We start from the raw sequence: 18583 nt of genomic DNA, 5'->3' as shown, positions 1-18583 counted from the left end.
AAAAATAAAAAATTAAAAGAAATAAAAATAAATTAAGAAATAAAAATAAAGACGAAAAATAAAAAGGCAGTAAAAATAAAAAATGAAAAATGGAAAAATAAAAACAAATAAATAAAAATAAATGAAAAAAAGAAATAAAAAGGAAATTAAAAACAATAAAAGAATAAAAAGGAAATAAAAATGCTAACGAAAAAGAAAAAATAAGGAGGAAATAGAAAAGAAAAATAAAAAATAATAGAAACGAAGTAAAATAATAAAAATGAATTACACAAAAAGAAAAACGAAATAAAAATAAATGAAAAATAGAAAATTAAAATAAAAATAAATTAACAACTAAAAATAAAGACAAAAAATAGAAAGGAAATAAAAATAAAAATGAAAAAAAAATAAAAAGTAAATAAAAAATGAAAAGGAAATAAAAATAAAAAATGAAAAATGGAAAAATAAAAAGGGAATAAATACATTAAAATTTAAAATAAATGAAAATATAAAAAGAAATAAAAAGGAATTTAATAAATAATAATAAAAATAATTATTAAATAATAATTAGTAAATAATAAAAATAATAAAAGCAATAAAATAATAAAAAGTAAATTAAAAAAAAACAAAAATAAAAACCTAAAAATAAATATGAAAATAAAAGTAAAAAATAGAAATAAAAATAAATTAAAAATAAAAGAAAACTAAAAAATGAAATAAATAAAAATAAAACAAAAAAGTAAAATAAAAAGGAAATAACAAAATAAAAATAAATTAACAAAAAATAAACATTTAAAAATTAAAAATAAAGAAAAAATAATAATAATATAACATTAAAAAAATAAGTGAAATGAAAAAGAAAATAAAACTAAATTTACAATTAAAAGAATAAAAAATTAGATTAAAAACTTGAAAATAAATAAAAACGAAATCAATAAAAAATGAACAAATAAGTAAAAAATAAAAGAAAAAAACCAATCTGAATCCTACCTCACTGCTAAGGCCCGCTCCTGCAGACCTCCTGTACCATGCATGTTCAGCAGCACAGCTGAACAGCCTGCACAGCAGCTTTGTCCCACCAGCCGTGAGCTGCAGCCCCACGCACAGAGCTCAGCAGGCAGAGCTGCTGCTTTCTGCACTTGCCTGCATCCCTGCTTTAAGGCCCAGCATCCAGCAGGCAGGGGAATTCGGTTCTACTGTTTCAGTAACGGTGGATCAGCCCTAAACCCACCCAGGTCTCTTCTCAGTTTGCAATCATACAACCGAAAGCTACTAAGAAGAGACTGACTATCCCATTTAAAACAAGCAGAAAGCATCAATTAAAACCCATCGGGTGATAATAAACCCAGCCACTCGAGGTGGCTGCATGCTGCTAAGTCACAGCGGCTGAAGGTGTTCCCTTTATCGATGCTCTGATCGGCTCAGGAAGAATTTTGGAAGTTGCTGCCTGAAGCTTGAAAAGTCAAAAACAGTGAAGGACAACCAATGAGCTCCATCATCTGCTCCTAATACTTCCTCAACTTCATCTCTCTGCCCATCCCACAGCAGATGCAGGCTGTGCAATGCAGCCACTGCTGCAGGCCTCTGCCTGTCCCCACTGACAGCCTCAGCCGCTGGCTCCTGCCAGCCTTCCAGGGTCCCCCCTGGGGACACGGTGGGACACAGTGACCATAGGGGTCTCCAGGAGGCTTAGCGCAGCGCTGGGCTCCAGGATAGGCCATGCATGAGACTCTGGTGGGTACATACGTATAGGTTTAACAGTGAGGATGCAATGCTGTAACATTTTTTTAATTTGTTCTACAGTTTAAAGTGCAGTGAGCCTTTGTGAGCAGTGCAGAAAGCATGCCTGCCTGCAAAGGCAAGGCCGTCTGGGGAAAGCGTGTAAAATAAGCAGCGTGGGTAGAGCAAGAGTCCCAGGAGAAGCTTCTGTGGGGAGAGGGGTGGAAAAAGAGGTACCAGGGCAGGAACTGGCTGGGAACAGTGCTGTGAGTGGCTGTGGGTGAGGCCTTACCTGAAAGGTGGATCTGTGGTCCGAGCCCTCCATGCTGGCAATTTGGTACAAAAAAAGCTGCGCTGGAAGCACATCTTCCCCAGTCACTCTCGTGACACAGTAACTAGATGTTGGCCAGCGAAAATGCCAGGAGCATTTTGGATTAAGTCAACCAAAACATTTTATTGAGCCCTTTGAAAATTCAGTGACGTGATTGGAGCGGGGTATAGAGTTGTTTTAGCTCCTGCACAGACATCCCAGGCAGGTACTGGGGACAGCGGAGTCACTGTGACCGCGTCCCCGCTCCTTCCCTCTTGCCCCTAAGAGGGGATCGACGGTTCTCTCAGTCTGCTCCTTCCTTCAGCAAAACTGAGTATGAAGGCTTCCCAGAAAGAAGGCCAAGCCACCCAACATCTCAAGCCTTTGCTCCTTACTCAGCAACCACGCAGAAACACAGGCAGATGGAGAACACATGAGATGGGCATCACGACACGACGGGGGTGTGAGAGATTAACCTGAACGGCCCCTCACTTCAGGGGACAGCCAACACTCCGTGGTGCCAAACAGTTGTGCATACTCACCCCGATGTTCCTGTTGTGTACAACACAGGGGCAGTTGCTAGAGGCCACCAGAGTGGCAGCAGAGGTGCCGAGAGCACAAGCAGGTAGCAAGAGGACTGCAGAAGCAAAAGAGGTATTAAACGTGAGTTAAATGTGATAATTTTTCCCAAGTGTTTGCCAAAAAAAGCATTACCAACACCAAGGGGAGATGTGCAGCAGCCCAGTCTTAGCAGAGCCCAGCTGCTGGCCCCACACCCTGCTCCTTCCTATCGTGGGCCAGCAGCAAAATGAGTCTAAGGCTGCCTCTGAACCCCCAACCCTTCAGACCAAGCTGCTGTGCTGAATCAGGCCCACGGCACCGGGAGGCAACATTTGGGAAGCAGGAACTGATCGTTTCATTTAGCATAAACGGCCTAAACAGCATAAATTGTTTCAGGCAAGGCTATGTTCATCTCTGATAAATCCTCACCTCACCCTCTCCCCTATTTTGTGCTTTTTTTTTTCTGCCAAGAAAAATCCTTGCTATTATAATGCAAAAGAAGCCTGTATGAATTGCTCCCTGCAAAGCTCAGCCTGTAAACAAGATCGTAGCACCAAGGGAACAAGTCACGGCTCCCTTTCAGGCATCCCCGCAGTAATCTGCTTTTGTCCCCATTATGCAGGACACGTGTTGCAGGGCCCCACGCGAGAGCCCTGTGCAGAGCCGAACAGAGGAATTACAGCAAAGAAAACCTTTTGTTCCCATAGAATAGAAACTGTCCTCATTTTTCAGACCTTTCTACCCAAGTGCACTCCTGGCAAGACAGGGAGCAGGACTGGGGAGGGCAGGAGGGCTGAGCTGCACGACAAGCCAGCCGATCTCTTTCACCACATGCCGTATAGCACCTGCCTCCTCCGTTTCTCTGCCTCTCTCCTTCAGGTTCACACCGAGCTGGGGAGCACAGCACTGCCACTCCTTCCCCAGCAGCTGAACCACGGCTGAAGGCATCACGTGCCAAGCCTCGCTGGCACATGAAGGTGTTCAGACACCTTCCTGTGCATACTCACGGTCCATGCAGCACTGCAGGAGCTGGGAAACACACGGGCTGGATGCTTTCTTTATATCACTTAATCAGGTGCCCTATGAAGCAGTTTACCGTGTTGTTTGCATGCCCATTGCTCCTCGTTTGCTATGTATGCACAGCTTTCCCAGGAGTTTTGTTTCCTTTTTCTATTACTTTTTTAAGGTAGCAGTTGCCAGGTTTGAGCTTCCCTGTCATTAGCTGCACCGAATGCCACAGTGGTGGTTTGTTTCAAACAAGAGTTGTGGCACCCCAGAGTCCTGTCAAGCCAAGGAAAATGAACTGCAGTTAATGAATACGTGCTTAATATGGCGTAACACTAAATAGAGACAAATCAGCCTTACCTGAAGGCTACGATTCTATGAAAGGCCGCCCTCTCCATCCGCTTGGTATTGCTGATGGTTTCCATGCAGGAATCAGGAGCCGTGGCAGGAAGCAGGGACCGCAATGCCCGGGAGAACTTGGTGAAGTGGTCAATGCTGCAATAGTTAAGGTAAGTTGTCACTCTCCAAATTGCACAGGGCCCAGAAAGCAGAGGTGGGTACCACTGCGCAGGCGGGCAGCTTCTTTTCAGTCAAATATAGAGGAGAAACAACGGAGGATGTTTCCCGTCACATTAGAAATACTCTACAGCTGTTAACAAAGAAAAAAGAGGAGGAGAGGAGATATTTTAGAAGCTATTATTTGAATATTGTACTTTCAAATGGTATCTTGGGACTAATTTTGAGGAATAAGGGTTGGGGCGAGGGTTAGAACCAAAGGGACTTTGTATTGAAAATAGGGGGCAGGTAAAAGCTGTCTCAGCAAGCCGATGCCAGAGCTGCCAAATACATCCCAACCTCCCGATTTCCAGGCCAGGATCCTTGCCAAAGAAGCGACAAGCTGCACTGTAGCAGCTTGTACCAGCAGAAATGGCCCTGAAGCCCTGGGGTTGTGCTTGTTGCTTGTCCAGGACATTTCTATACTACTGCTAACAACAGAAACTTCAGATTTCTACCTTTCTCTGAGTGCAGACAGCCCTGGAAACCACCAGACAGCTCTTCTTGCGGCTGCCACCAGCACAGGCTTCACCACGTCTGAAAAACACATCATTGCAAACTCATTTCCTCCCCTGCCTCATTTGTGGCAGGAGGCTGGGGCTGCTGCTAAGGGCTAACGGAGGGGCCTCTGAGGACACTGCCACATTCCAGCACAGCTGGAGGCTTTTCTTCAAATACCAGGAGCTGCATTTTTCAATACCAGCAGCATACGGGACATGACCACAAATGAGAATTTCTGCAAGGTACAGCGCCCAGTACATTATAGAGGACCTCCAGGGTAAGCTGGAATAAAACCTCTCCTCTGCAGCAGAGCACAAGTGCTCAGACTTGCTTGGTGACAGCAGAGGTCACTGTGGTTGCCCGGGAAGAAGAACGGCCTCTGTGGGGTCCCCAGCCACCTCCTCTGCCCAGACTCACCTTCCAGCTCCATGAGACCGCAGCACACTCATACTCACGTTGAGAGGGAAAAACAGCAGGAGGGCAGAGGCCAAAGGAAACCTGCCTGCAAATGGCACACACCAGCTTGAGGAAGGGACGAAGAGGGGGGAGCAGCAGTCCCACGGGGCCGAATTTCCCTGAACCAGCAGCACTGTGTTGCAGGTGTTGGGTTCCCCAACCTTCCCGAGGTCCTCACGCTCACTGCTCACACATAGGATACCTGATAGAAAATCAGGAGCTTTCTGTTCACACCATGCACTGACAGCTTGCTCAGAGCAAGAGAAAACCAACCAGCCCATTGCCTCCTTGCTATGCTTGTGTTTTCCTCTGTGCCCATGCGGATCCCTCATCCACAACCTCTTTTCTTGTATGGTGGGTTGAAGATCCCCCTGATCGGATGCTTCCCCAGGGAGGTCAACAAAGAGTCCATCGTAAGAATGGAGCAGGGACAGTCTCCATCCCAAAGTTCATCTGGTCTAAAACTTCTTCTATTGGCTGGAAAGCACCGAGTGAGGGAACAGAAAAGAACCGGGTCTGCTGGGAGGCAAAGGACAGCCTATTAAACTCTCCACACACACATAAACAAGGACATCAGTAGCAAAAGCCTGTGACATTTCAGTTAGGAAAAAAAAAAAACCAAAGGCATCTATTTTCCTCTGCGCCCCATACTGCCCAATCTGAAAAAGAGACAGGGATGACTTTTCAACTTAATTAATAACGCAAGACCTGAGGAAGGGGCGAGTTGTGCAGAATCCAGCGTAAGGGAGACTGCAAAGAGACGGATTTGCTGATAACACAGCCCTTAGAAAACAAGCTTCTGCTGTTCCCCTCTGGACACCACGTCTGTTGCCTACGGGGGCAATCAGTTAAATCCCTTAGGCTGCTTTGGCAAATCCACGCTGGCTGTCATACGGGCTGCAGACAGGAAAGCAGCAGACTGTTATCTAATGGAAAATATGAGGAAGTTGTAGGAGTCGATGCTTTAAAATTGAACAGAATAGGGGCTGTTCTTCCTATATGCCTGTTGTCTTGAATGAAGCAAGTACGATGAGCATACGTGTGTTTCTTGGCTGTTACAGCATTCTTCGTCACATTGTACTCCGTTAAAAAAAGTGAAATCGTGTGTCTTTTCTAAGATTTTTGGCAGTATTTCAATGTATTTTATTTCCACTAACGTCCCTCTATAAATCAGACATTAAATCTTTCCTGTTGCAGAGTAAGCAGAAATGGTGCGAGATTAAACAGAGTGAAGCATCGCCAATTGGAAGGAAACCTTCAGATCAGAAACTAAATAATAGACCAGATGCTGACTGGCTTCAGCTCCAACCCCTTGCAGGTAGGCATTTATTTTCATCGTTTGTTTCTGACTGTGAGATTCGCAGTGACGACACGTAACTTCTGGCACGTAGCACGCCACCTCTCGTGCAGTTGCGCTGCTGTTATGTAAATCGCTGTTAATAACACTCGTTAGGCTTTCCTTGCATTATGTATTTTGTTTTTCTAAGATCTGAGAGCGCTGCAAATGCTTCCTGATACGCCCTGCTAGCGGTTCTCAGACTTCTGAGGCAGTCAGGGTTTTGGGCGGACGTGACTCTCTGGTTCTGGGAGGAGTTTTCCGGTGAAGCTAGCTCAGCCCTGGTGAAAACTAACACGTGTGACCCGAAGGAGTATAATCTGTGACATTTCAGAGATTCCAGTCTCTGACCAGTTACCGTTTGGCTGAGAAGGCCAAGCGAAAATAATTTCTGTCAATAAACATAATGGAGAGTCTCGGTGTATGGGAACTGCTGAGTCACAGCCTGAAACTCTGATTGATCACCTGCAGAGAGCCATGAGTCAGCCAGAGGAGCACAGGTGAAGGCAATTCAGCTGTGCTGCCCGAAGGGGTACAGCCTGGCTCCACCCCTCCTAGACCTATTTAAGAGCTGGCTACCAGTGGGGAAGGATCACTTCTGGAGATCGCCTCTACTGGTGTTTTGTGGTGAGCCCAGGATAGGGGTAAGCCCTCCATTTATTCTCTTTTGTTATCATAGTCTACTTTGCTTAACTCTCTTGTTTATTTTGTGATTATAACATCCTTCTATTCTTTGATTATACAGACGGTAATCACAGGAAGTGGCATTCACATCTTCGGCGATGGCTTAGCAATAGGTAAGCAAAACCAATGAGCGTTTCTCAGCAGTTTCTTACCTTGAGTAACTTGGGTAGTATTTTATAAGCGATCACAGGACAGATCTCCCTGTCTCCAAAGGCTAGCGGCACTGTTAAATCACTGCAGGCATTAAAAGGTCATCAGCTCTGATAATCTCTGCTCTATTGTCTGTTTCCACCGAGATTACTTTCTTGATATCAGCGACAGTAGCGATCTCTGTCAAATTGAGATAGGCACAGAGAAAATTCCTTAGGGATTGAGGAATACCCAAAAAACACACGTTGGTTGTTTGGGTCTCAGTATTTACTTTAGAATAAGAAACAAGAAATTCTTTAGAATTGTATTTGCTTAGGATTGTAAATATTTGCAATAATATTATTTTGTTAATAACAGTACGTAAGCAGTACTTTTAATTAACATACTGTGAGTCCAGTTGTTGTGTCTCCTCCTCCTATGCTTTTAAAAAAACAAAAAAACAAAAAAACAAAAAACAAACAAAAAAAAAAAAAAAAAAACAACTAAGCAAAGTAAACAGTGGTGCAGTTTTCCCCTTTGGCCTTTCAGTCTCTGTTTCACATTCTTTTTTCAGGTTCTGCTGTTGGGTTCAGCTAGGTAATAATGTACACAGCGTTAATGCCCACCAGGGTACTTCCGGTGCAATCAAAAAGTATCAGCATGTGTGTTTTAAAAAAGGTGATGAGTCTGTTGATTAAAATTTGCTGATTGGAGAATAGTAACTGTCTGGGAACTGCTGAATCACAGCCTGAGCCTCCTACTGATCCCCTGAGGAGAGCAATGAGTCAGCCACAGGAGCACAGGTGAAGGCAATTCACCAGTGGAGCCTGGCTCCACCTCTCCTAGACCTATTTAAGAGCTGACTACCAGCAGGGAAGGATCTCTTCTGAAGATCTCCTTCCATGGAGTTTCATAGCAAGCCCAGGATACAGGTAAGCGTTCTATCTATTCTCTTTTGGTGTATAATAGCTGCTTAGGCAAATGCTGGGATATATTTCATAATTACAACATCTGTACATGCATTGATTATACAGTAACATAGGATTTGTATCTTTTCTTTCTTTTTTTCTTTCAGGAGCAGCTTTTAGTGCTGGTCTGACAGGAGGAATTAGTACATATATAGCAGCATTTTGTCACAAGCTGCCCCGTGAATTAGGTAATGAATTTTATAAAACCAGTACTTCCTATAAAAGACCAAATAAATGCATGTGTGTAATTTCTGTCGTGATGCTCCTCCCGATAGCTAGCAGATAGCTGCAGTTGCAGTTTTTTCTCGGGTGCTAGCTTATCATGTCGAAACCTGTGCTTGTCTCGCAGAGGCAAATGGCTGCATAGTAGAGAATAACTCCTCGTGCAGATACAGATGTCTTGCGATAGCCTATAGTTACTGGATACCAGCTAGTTTCCTGTAAGTTCTGTGCTCATGCTTTTTTTTCCTTGATGTACTTCGACTGAAGAATGTATAAAGGAAGGCAATGCTTTTACTCTACAGTATTTTTATTCTTGGTCCTTTTTCTTAGGCACGCTAGCGTTCAATATAGTTTAACTCTAAACAAGAGCAGGAGCTCCTCTGCAACATACACCTGAAACAGCACCGAGTTCATGTTATTACGACACCTTAACCTGCCTTCCTCTCTAAGTCCCTGTTTTCTGACACCTAACAGGAACGGTATTTAATAGTTTTGTAGGTCAGCTGAAGTCTACTAAGGGGCGACTGACCTTCCAGTATTCCTGCGTATGATGGAAGTTCATCTAATTAGGTATATTTCTACATTTCTACAATATAGTTTTCTCTTAGTTGAGAGGAGGTAGAACCTGAATTCAACTCAGGGAATCTTCAATCCTTAAGGCTCTCCATGACCTTCTGCTGTCACTTAGGTCAAGATGACTTGAATTCTATTCTTACTGTAAAATTATATGTGTTTTATACTTTATATTATGTATTTTTGAATGAATTATATATACATATACATATACATAATTTATAATATATAATATATAGTTATGTAACATACATATTATAAAAAAAGTTGTATTCCTTATTTCTCACATCTCTGCAAGAAACTATAAATTCTCAACTGTAAGATGTGTATTGACTAGTCTTAATGCCCGGACACTGGAATAGGTCCTATCAAGAGCCTATAAATTGAGAAGTTCAGTAATCTGTAGCAGAGATGAGCAATTTACATACTGGTGTGTATATTTTCTACGTTTAAATTTTCGTTAGATCGAATTGTCAGTTTATGTATCTTTGTGAAATACAGTAAGGCAAGAGCAAACAGGCAATAAATGAATCATTTTAGCTGATGGTCTGGTAATTTGTTTATGTTGTACCGTATTCAGATACTTGGAATAGCCAGAACAGTTATAGCCTATTTTACAAAGAGCTACAATAAAGGCTTTTGCTCTCTACTGGCTGAAGTTTATGTTTGATCTGGGTAATGTTTCGTTTTACTCTCAAAATGGTTTACGAATAAATGAATTGACAGAAACACAAGGTAAACAAAGGAAATCCTTTTAAGTTACCTTAGTCTTGCCTAGTGGTCCTGTAAGGCGTTTTGGAAGATTTATTTTTAAGTCTTCCACATCTGCGTTTACTTAGCACTTTTGTCAGTACTGTTTGATGTTTTCCTTGCAGTTGAGTAACAGGCCCAGCTTTCAGAGCTTTCTAAAGACGTCTGTGAAATTCTTCCTGAATTACATGTGGCGTGCATGATGAACCTCGCTATTCTCAGACCTGTGTGAATATACGTAACGCATACAACAAGACAAAGGGCTGAGTTAGAGGACCGAGTCTTTAAAGCCACTTGGCTACTTTAAATTGAGTAAATAAACTTGAAAGAGCAGACCGAGAGAATACTGGACTGGACCCTGATATTAGAAGTTTAGCTAGATGCCTGATCCAGGAAGAGCCGTAGGAGCGCCTGGTGCAGAAGAGTTTTCATTGGCCTAGTAAATACAGGATGCGTTTGAGACAGTTTTTCTAAAATACAGTAATTGGGTATACTTTCAAGTATGTTTTAGTGGCTTGTTTTTATAACTAAAACCTCAATTGCTTATTCTTTATCCATTAATATCATCTTGTAAAATTGCCAGTGATTAAATAGAATAGTTGTGAAATAACTTCATTTTAATGGCTTTTCTTTTTAGCTTCAAGGAATGCTTCACGGAGACGGAGATAAGAAGAGCACGGTTATTGTCCGGCGGAGTGGTTTGTTATACAGAACTTAGGCCTGCTTCTTGGATTTGCTATCATGCTGGTGATTGCCCTCTACGAAGGTGAAATTGTGCTTAACATCCAGTTTTGACCGTATGCCAGGTTTCGCTGCGGATACCATGTTATTACTGTACGACTTGGAGTCTGCACTGTTTCACTGTATGCACATAGCTTAGAGGAGAAGCAGCAGCTTGCACTACTTAGGCAAGTACATCCAATTCATTTCCGTGTGTGTAATCTGGTGCATTTTTCCGATTCAAATCAGATGAGATGGCCCGAAAGCATCTTCTAAACTCCACTGAGTGGCAATTGGGAAATAGTAAATTCCAGAAATAAATGCTAAGTTCAGCGTGCTGCTTGCTTATATAAAAAAAGACAGCGAAGGATGTACATGCTTAGGAAAAAAGAATTTCTTATGTGGTTTACCAGAACCCAGAAAATTTTACAGCTGAAAATCATACCTATGAAAGGAACCTGAGTACGCTTTCAGTACCGCGAAAGTCTTAAGCAGCAGGCATATATATGTATATATGTACACACACACACGTATACATTTATATATGTATCTTCTTTTATCTGTGTGTATGTAGGCGTTTGCGTGAGTAGCGCTGGTTACTCTGCAAAGTGGTCACCTGAAGTATTAAATCATAATGAAAACAGATGAGTGGAAACCACTGTGCTGCCTTAAATATTAGGAAAAAGAGAAAGCCAAAACAGTAAGCTGCACTCCCTCTTTTTAACTTCAAGTGTAAGAAGGCAGGCTGTTGCAATATACGCCACAAAGTGCTACAATGTCCTGTCGAGGATCGCTTTGAAGGTGTTTTCTTGACTAAAATTGGTTCGGTGTTTGTTCTTAGATATAGCAGGAAAATGCAATTGGAATGTTTTCTCCTAGGTTGAAGTACAACAAACATGCTAGTTAATAAATGAGGGCTCAAAGGCTAAAATACACCACGTGCATGCAGGGTTACTTACTGTACTCTGTTTCAATAGTGCCTCAATATCAGTTGTAGCGGCACCAACAGTTTCTGTGGTTGAGGCTAAGAGGATTTCTACTTCTAGCGTAAATTAGTTTGTTTACATGTTTTGTTGTTTGTTTTTTTTTGTTTTTTTTTTTTGAGGATTTTAGTATTTTTTTTATTATTATTAAAAAGCAAATGACTTAATTTCTAAGGATAGATTGGAAGTTTTTGGCCTTGACATGCTGGGAGCATGTCCCGTCGCAGATTTTGCTGAGATGGTTATTCTGCCACACAGGAGCGAGTTCTTCTTGTACTGTTATGTCATTAAGGAAAAATAAACTGAGTTGTTGAGGAGCACAAGTCGATTCTGTAGTTCCACTCATAATCATGGAAGTAGGCTTAAGGGTCAGTTCGAAATAATAACGCCGTTTCTTTGGTGAAGAAGCCGAAACACAGAGTTGAGACACACGGCCACTTGATGCTGAGAACTCATCAGCTCATTAGTTTTCCTCTCCAAAAAGACTTACCGTCGGACCCAGATCAGCAAGTGTGGTGTTACAAGCTTTGGTTTGCTAAATTTGTGCAGCACTAAGTGCCTAGGTGACACATGTTTACTCTGTGCTCGCAGTACATCCCTGAGTACCATTTTCTAAGGGACTTTAGTGATGGGATAATTACTGAGGATCTTAGCTTCGATAACTTCTGTTGCCTGTTTACCGAACTGATGCTTAATTGTAATTTTTTCTCAACTCTGTCAAGTGTAAAGGGGCCATGTGGTCTAACCAAAGTTTAGGTCAATTTGTTTTTTAGTAAGTTTATTTCTTTTAATAAGTTTCAAATGAAAAATTACTTCAGGTAGCATTTTTGCTTTGGTACCGGTTGGAGTATGGTTTTAGCTTAATACGCTGCCAGCTTAGGAAAATATTCACCTTCCTTTCGAGACAGTTTTCAGACAAGGGAAAACACCATCCATCAAGGCAGGTACTGGATTTTTTTCATTAAATACATCTGTTGCTTGTCTTCCATTTTGTATTTATTTATTACAACTTTGTAATAATTACTTTTGTAACATATTTATTACAACTTATGAAGGCCAGTGTGACACCAGTGACTTTGTCTGTAGGTTTTCCACCGATACTGAAATTCAGATTGTTCGCAGGTACACTTATAAGTCACGTTACAGACAATCCGAATTCCACTACATTTCTGCTTGGTTTGTACATTCCACTCTGCCAAATCCAGAGTCTTAGCTAACTTTTATTTTAGGGCATGTTATTTGTGTATTAAAATGCTGTCACAGTGTGACATCCCATACGGATTTTGATGTCGATCACATTGCACTCGATCTGCTGTGATTAAGCCTAGGAATACTGTTGTTGCTAGACTCAGCGTGATTATATATATGTTTTTTTTTTTTTAATAAAAAAATCTTCTGTCAACGGTTGAGTCTACGGTTTCTAATGTGATTATGATCCTATAAGATACAGCCGAGCTATCGGTCTTATTGTTATCATTATTACTTTTTCAATTTTACAAAGCTGGAAAAGATCTAATGCAGGAGCAGATGCTCTTGCTGGCTTTCATGAGGTTTTAATGTGCAATCCTGACTTTTATACATCACGAATTGCAACGTGCAAAATGGTTTTTGCTTTTTCATGAGTACTTTTATATGTATATTGACTTACCTTTTGATATTGCAGCCATTCAGGACTGACACGTGTTCCTCACAGGTGATCTAGTAAAGGAACCCTCAGTAATTGCAGTAGGTTTGTGAAATAAGCTGACAAAATAACGTTTGATTCAGTGTTCCTGCGGTTTGTTGGAAGGAAGGGTCCTCGCAGTGACAAAGTCGGTGGAATGGCCAGTGGTTGACAGGATTCCTCTTCGCTCACTGGTCTTGTACACTGGAGCCAGGTAACTGCGTGGTTGTGGAACATCTGCTTTCTTACAGGGCTTTAACCATATCTGCAGCAAAGAATGATAATCCTTTTAACATTCTCTTTTCAAAAAAAGAAGAAAAGGGGGTAGGGGTGGGGGGGAACAGAAGGGTGAGAAACATTCTCAGTTGGGCCTAAGTATTTTTGAGAGCGGTGTTTGTTTTTTGGCAGATGAGCCTGAAAACCTGCTTTTTGTTCAATCTTGTCTTAGCAGATGGCTTCCTTGAACAAAATTGGCAACGCCAAACATACTGTTGTTACTTGTAGATGCTTGTCATGGTTTTAGGTTTTTTTGGGGTTTCAGTATTCCACATCAAAACATCAGGTAGTGTATGACGCATTAAAGCGTTAATGCCCCAATTGCAGGTACCTACCCATGTACATCACAGAAGTCACGGGGTCTAGCCCTTCTGGGTGGGGGGTGAGATCTTACTGCCTTGCAGTGGGTGCTGGAGGTGCTTTCGTAGTCGTTCCAAGCTTTTCAGGTTTGACTCGGTCCCGAGAACTCACACATTTTGTCTGATTTTTTAGTCTCAATTCCAATTAAACTGTATTATATTGTGTTATCTTGTATACTGATATAGTAGAATAAGGTTTCCTTCACAGATTGTTGCTGTTGTTCTTTCCCTCACTTCCTTCCTTCAAGGCTACTAACTTCTGAGTTACCCTGTTGCTCGCTTAAAGGTAGCCACTTAGGTATTCAATCCACAGGATTTGTTCACACACAATACTATAGGAATGCTACAAATTGTAATACTTACTCTCCACAGGCACCATAAGGTAGAGGGTTTTTGGATGATAATCTCCTAGCTTTTTAGTTTCTCTGTTCCACTGTGCTCCATCCAAGAACAGTCCCTGGACGTAGACCTAAATGGGATGCATAAGAGAACACGTTACAGGAATGCTGGATGGGTTTTCAAACTGCAAGCAGCAGCCCGTGCAGCAGGCTTTGCTGTCAGCTGATTGACTGTGTGGGCCTCAGTCAACTTGAGTGTTTGAAACGGATAACCTTTCTTACACAGAGTTAAAATGTTACATAATTACAATTTCATAAAGCATTAGGAAGCTGTGGAGTCCACCAGTAGCGCGGCATGTCTGGTCTTGAACAAACATTAAGGCAGTTTTAAAATTCAAAATTAAAATTAATAGGACATCATTTTCACACAGGTCAGCATAAGCTCCTGCGCATACAATGTGTACTACTAACTTCCATTGTTTTTTTTTCAGAGGCGATGTGATGGGATCCCAAAGAGCCTTTCAGTAGGTCTACTTGGTTGTTTCAAAATCTAACTCATTTAAAACTTCAAATTAAGGTGGGGTTGGTTTTGTTTGTTAGTTAGCTTCTTAACATTATTTTTAAATAGAATAAAGTAAGAAGTAATAAATATATGTAAACTTCAATATGAATTATCATAATATAAATATAAATTATAAAGAAAAAATAAAAAATGACAAAAAACAACTCAGAAACCAAGATGAAAAGTTATAACTGAGGGGGCGATGTTCTCCTAGGCACATTTACACGACACGCAGGCCAAGGGATTCTCTACAAAGTATTAAAAAGAGCACGATTATTTTCACTTCCGCTTAAGCCTTGGCGTAACAAACTCTTCAGTTGACTGCTTCTTTATACTGAAGACAGGAGACAGACCAAGTAGATCATAAGAAAGCAGTTCTCTAATGCTCATTGTAGTCATATCCACAACCTCCTATACGAGAGGTAGCAAAGCAACTGCAGGCAACAGCACCTGGCATCGCTTTTAGTGGTTAAGGAAAATACTGTAAGTTATATAACAGAAAAAATAAAGGTAAACTAAAAAGTCTAGAAAGTTTTACTAGCAGGGGGAAGCTGGATGGTAAGAACTACAATTAAAAAAGATCAGTATAAAATAACGAAATGAATGAGGGAAAAACTGGAAATAAAAGAGAGCAAGTTAAAAACGCTTGGAAGTATTATTTGCGAGGGGGGAGGTGGGGATGTGGGGAATTGGAAGGGAGGGGGGGGAACAAGGGGGCTTGGGGGGGAACTTGAGAGAGACGGGGGGGAATTGGGTGGGAGGTGGAGGGATTTAGTGGGGATCGGGAGGCACTTGGTGTGAGAAGGATCGAAGGATCGAAGGAACGAAGGATCGAAGGAACGAAGGATCGAAGGAACGAAGGATCGAAGGATCGAAGGAACGAAGGATCGAAGGAACGAAGGAACGAAGGAACGAAGGATCGAAGGAACGAAGGAACGAAGGAACGAAGGATCGAAGGAACGAAGGAACGAAGGATCGAAGGATCGAAGGAACGAAGGAACGAAGGAACGAAGGAACGAAGGAACGAAGGATCGAAGGATCGAAGGATCGAAGGAACGAAGGAACGAAGGAACGAAGGAACGAAGGAACGAAGGATCGAAGGAACGAAGGAACGAAGGAACGAAGGAACGAAGGAACGAAGGATCGAAGGAACGAAGGAACGAAGGAACGAAGGAACGAAGGAACGAAGGAACGAAGGATCGAAGGAACGAAGGAACGAAGGAACGAAGGAACGAAGGATCGAAGGAACGAAGGAACGAAGGAACGAAGGAACGAAGGAACGAAGGATCGAAGGAACGAAGGAACGAAGGAACGAAGGAACGAAGGATCGAAGGAACGAAGGAACGAAGGAACGAAGGAACGAAGGAACGAAGGAACGAAGGATCGAAGGAACGAAGGAACGAAGGAACGAAGGAACGAAGGAACGAAGGAACGAAGGAACGAAGGAACGAAGGAACGAAGGAACGAAGGAACGAAGGAACGAAGGAACGAAGGAACGAAGGAACGAAGGAACGAAGGAACGAAGGAACGAAGGAACGAAGGAACGAAGGAACGAAGGAACGAAGGAACGAAGGAACGAAGGAACGAAGGAACGAAGGAACGAAGGAACGAAGGAACGAAGGAACGAAGGAACGAAGGAACGAAGGAACGAAGGAACGAAGGAACGAAGGAACGAAGGAACGAAGGAACGAAGGAACGAAGGAACGAAGGAACGAAGGAACGAAGGAACGAAGGAACGAAGGAACGAAGGAACGAAGGAACGAAGGAACGAAGGAACGAAGGAACGAAGGAACGAAGGAACGAAGGAACGAAGGAACGAAGGAACGAAGGAACGAAGGAACGAAGGAACGAAGGAACGAAGGAACGAAGGAACGAAGGAACGAAGGAACGAAGGAACGAAGGAACGAAGGAACGAAGGAACGAAGGAACGAAGGAACGAAGGAACGAAGGAACGAAGGAACGAAGGAACGAAGGAACGAAGGAACGAAGGAACGAAGGAACGAAGGAACGAAGGAACGAAGGAACGAAGGAACGAAGGAACGAAGGAACGAAGGAACGAAGGAACGAAGGAACGAAGGAACGAAGGAACGAAGGAACGAAGGAACGAAGGAACGAAGGAACGAAGGAACGAAGGAACGAAGGAACGAAGGAACGAAGGAACGAAGGAACGAAGGAACGAAGGAACGAAGGAACGAAGGAACGAAGGAACGAAGGAACGAAGGAACGAAGGAACGAAGGAACGAAGGAACGAAGGAACGAAGGAACGAAGGAACGAAGGAACGAAGGAACGAAGGAACGAAGGAACGAAGGAACGAAGGAACGAAGGAACGAAGGAACGAAGGAACGAAGGAACGAAGGAACGAAGGAACGAAGGAACGAAGGAACGAAGGAACGAAGGAACGAAGGAACGAAGGAACGAAGGAACGAAGGAACGAAGGAACGAAGGAACGAAGGAACGAAGGAACGAAGGAACGAAGGAACGAAGGAACGAAGGAACGAAGGAACGAAGGAACGAAGGAACGAAGGAACGAAGGAACGAAGGAACGAAGGAACGAAGGAACGAAGGAACGAAGGAACGAAGGAACGAAGGAACGAAGGAACGAAGGAACGAAGGAACGAAGGAACGAAGGAACGAAGGAACGAAGGAACGAAGGAACGAAGGAACGAAGGAACGAAGGAACGAAGGAACGAAGGAACGAAGGAACGAAGGAACGAAGGAACGAAGGAACGAAGGAACGAAGGAACGAAGGAACGAAGGAACGAAGGAACGAAGGAACGAAGGAACGAAGGAACGAAGGAACGAAGGAACGAAGGAACGAAGGAACGAAGGAACGAAGGAACGAAGGAACGAAGGAACGAAGGAACGAAGGAACGAAGGAACGAAGGAACGAAGGAACGAAGGAACGAAGGAACGAAGGAACGAAGGAACGAAGGAACGAAGGAACGAAGGAACGAAGGAACGAAGGAACGAAGGAACGAAGGAACGAAGGAACGAAGGAACGAAGGAACGAAGGAACGAAGGAACGAAGGAACGAAGGAACGAAGGAACGAAGGAACGAAGGAACGAAGGAACGAAGGAACGAAGGAACGAAGGAACGAAGGAACGAAGGAACGAAGGAACGAAGGAACGAAGGAACGAAGGAACGAAGGAACGAAGGAACGAAGGAACGAAGGAACGAAGGAACGAAGGAACGAAGGAACGAAGGAACGAAGGAACGAAGGAACGAAGGAACGAAGGAACGAAGGAACGAAGGAACGAAGGAACGAAGGAACGAAGGAACGAAGGAACGAAGGAACGAAGGAACGAAGGAACGAAGGAACGAAGGAACGAAGGAACGAAGGAACGAAGGAACGAAGGAACGAAGGAACGAAGGAACGAAGGAACGAAGGAACGAAGGAACGAAGGAACGAAGGAACGAAGGAACGAAGGAACGAAGGAACGAAGGAACGAAGGAACGAAGGAACGAAGGAACGAAGGAACGAAGGAACGAAGGAACGAAGGAACGAAGGAACGAAGGAACGAAGGAACGAAGGAACGAAGGAACGAAGGAACGAAGGAACGAAGGAACGAAGGAACGAAGGAACGAAGGAACGAAGGAACGAAGGAACGAAGGAACGAAGGAACGAAGGAACGAAGGAACGAAGGAACGAAGGAACGAAGGAACGAAGGAACGAAGGAACGAAGGAACGAAGGAACGAAGGAACGAAGGAACGAAGGAACGAAGGAACGAAGGAACGAAGGAACGAAGGAACGAAGGAACGAAGGAACGAAGGAACGAAGGAACGAAGGAACGAAGGAACGAAGGAACGAAGGAACGAAGGAACGAAGGAACGAAGGAACGAAGGAACGAAGGAACGAAGGAACGAAGGAACGAAGGAACGAAGGAACGAAGGAACGAAGGAACGAAGGAACGAAGGAACGAAGGAACGAAGG

At 42.9% G+C, this 18583-nt stretch overlaps 2 long non-coding RNA genes across 3 annotated transcripts; one reads left to right on the top strand and one right to left on the bottom strand.

The window, feature by feature from the left end:
- Nucleotides 1-1931: 1931 nt before the first annotated feature.
- LOC128076863 (uncharacterized) lies at nt 1932-13395 on the bottom strand. Of its 2 annotated transcripts, XR_008204701.1 has the most exons (7): nt 13100-13395; nt 9762-9972; nt 7259-7436; nt 4588-5288; nt 3935-4223; nt 3304-3850; nt 1932-2645 (listed from the first exon to the last, which is right to left on the bottom strand). It is a non-coding gene; the product is annotated as an uncharacterized LOC128076863 (long non-coding RNA). The 2 variants fall into 2 exon arrangements; XR_008204700.1 differs by lacking the exon at nt 3304-3850.
- Nucleotides 6849-7912, top strand: LOC128076870 (uncharacterized). Its single transcript, XR_008204710.1, has 3 exons — nt 6849-7066; nt 7168-7219; nt 7810-7912. It is a non-coding gene; the product is annotated as an uncharacterized LOC128076870 (long non-coding RNA).
- Nucleotides 13396-18583: the final 5188 nt, after the last annotated feature.

This window comes from Tympanuchus pallidicinctus, unplaced genomic scaffold, assembly GCF_026119805.1.
Source record: "Tympanuchus pallidicinctus isolate F22 unplaced genomic scaffold, pur_lepc_1.0 scaffold15, whole genome shotgun sequence".
NCBI lineage: Eukaryota > Metazoa > Chordata > Aves > Galliformes > Phasianidae > Tympanuchus > Tympanuchus pallidicinctus.
This window is presented reverse-complemented; position numbering and strand designations above follow the sequence as displayed.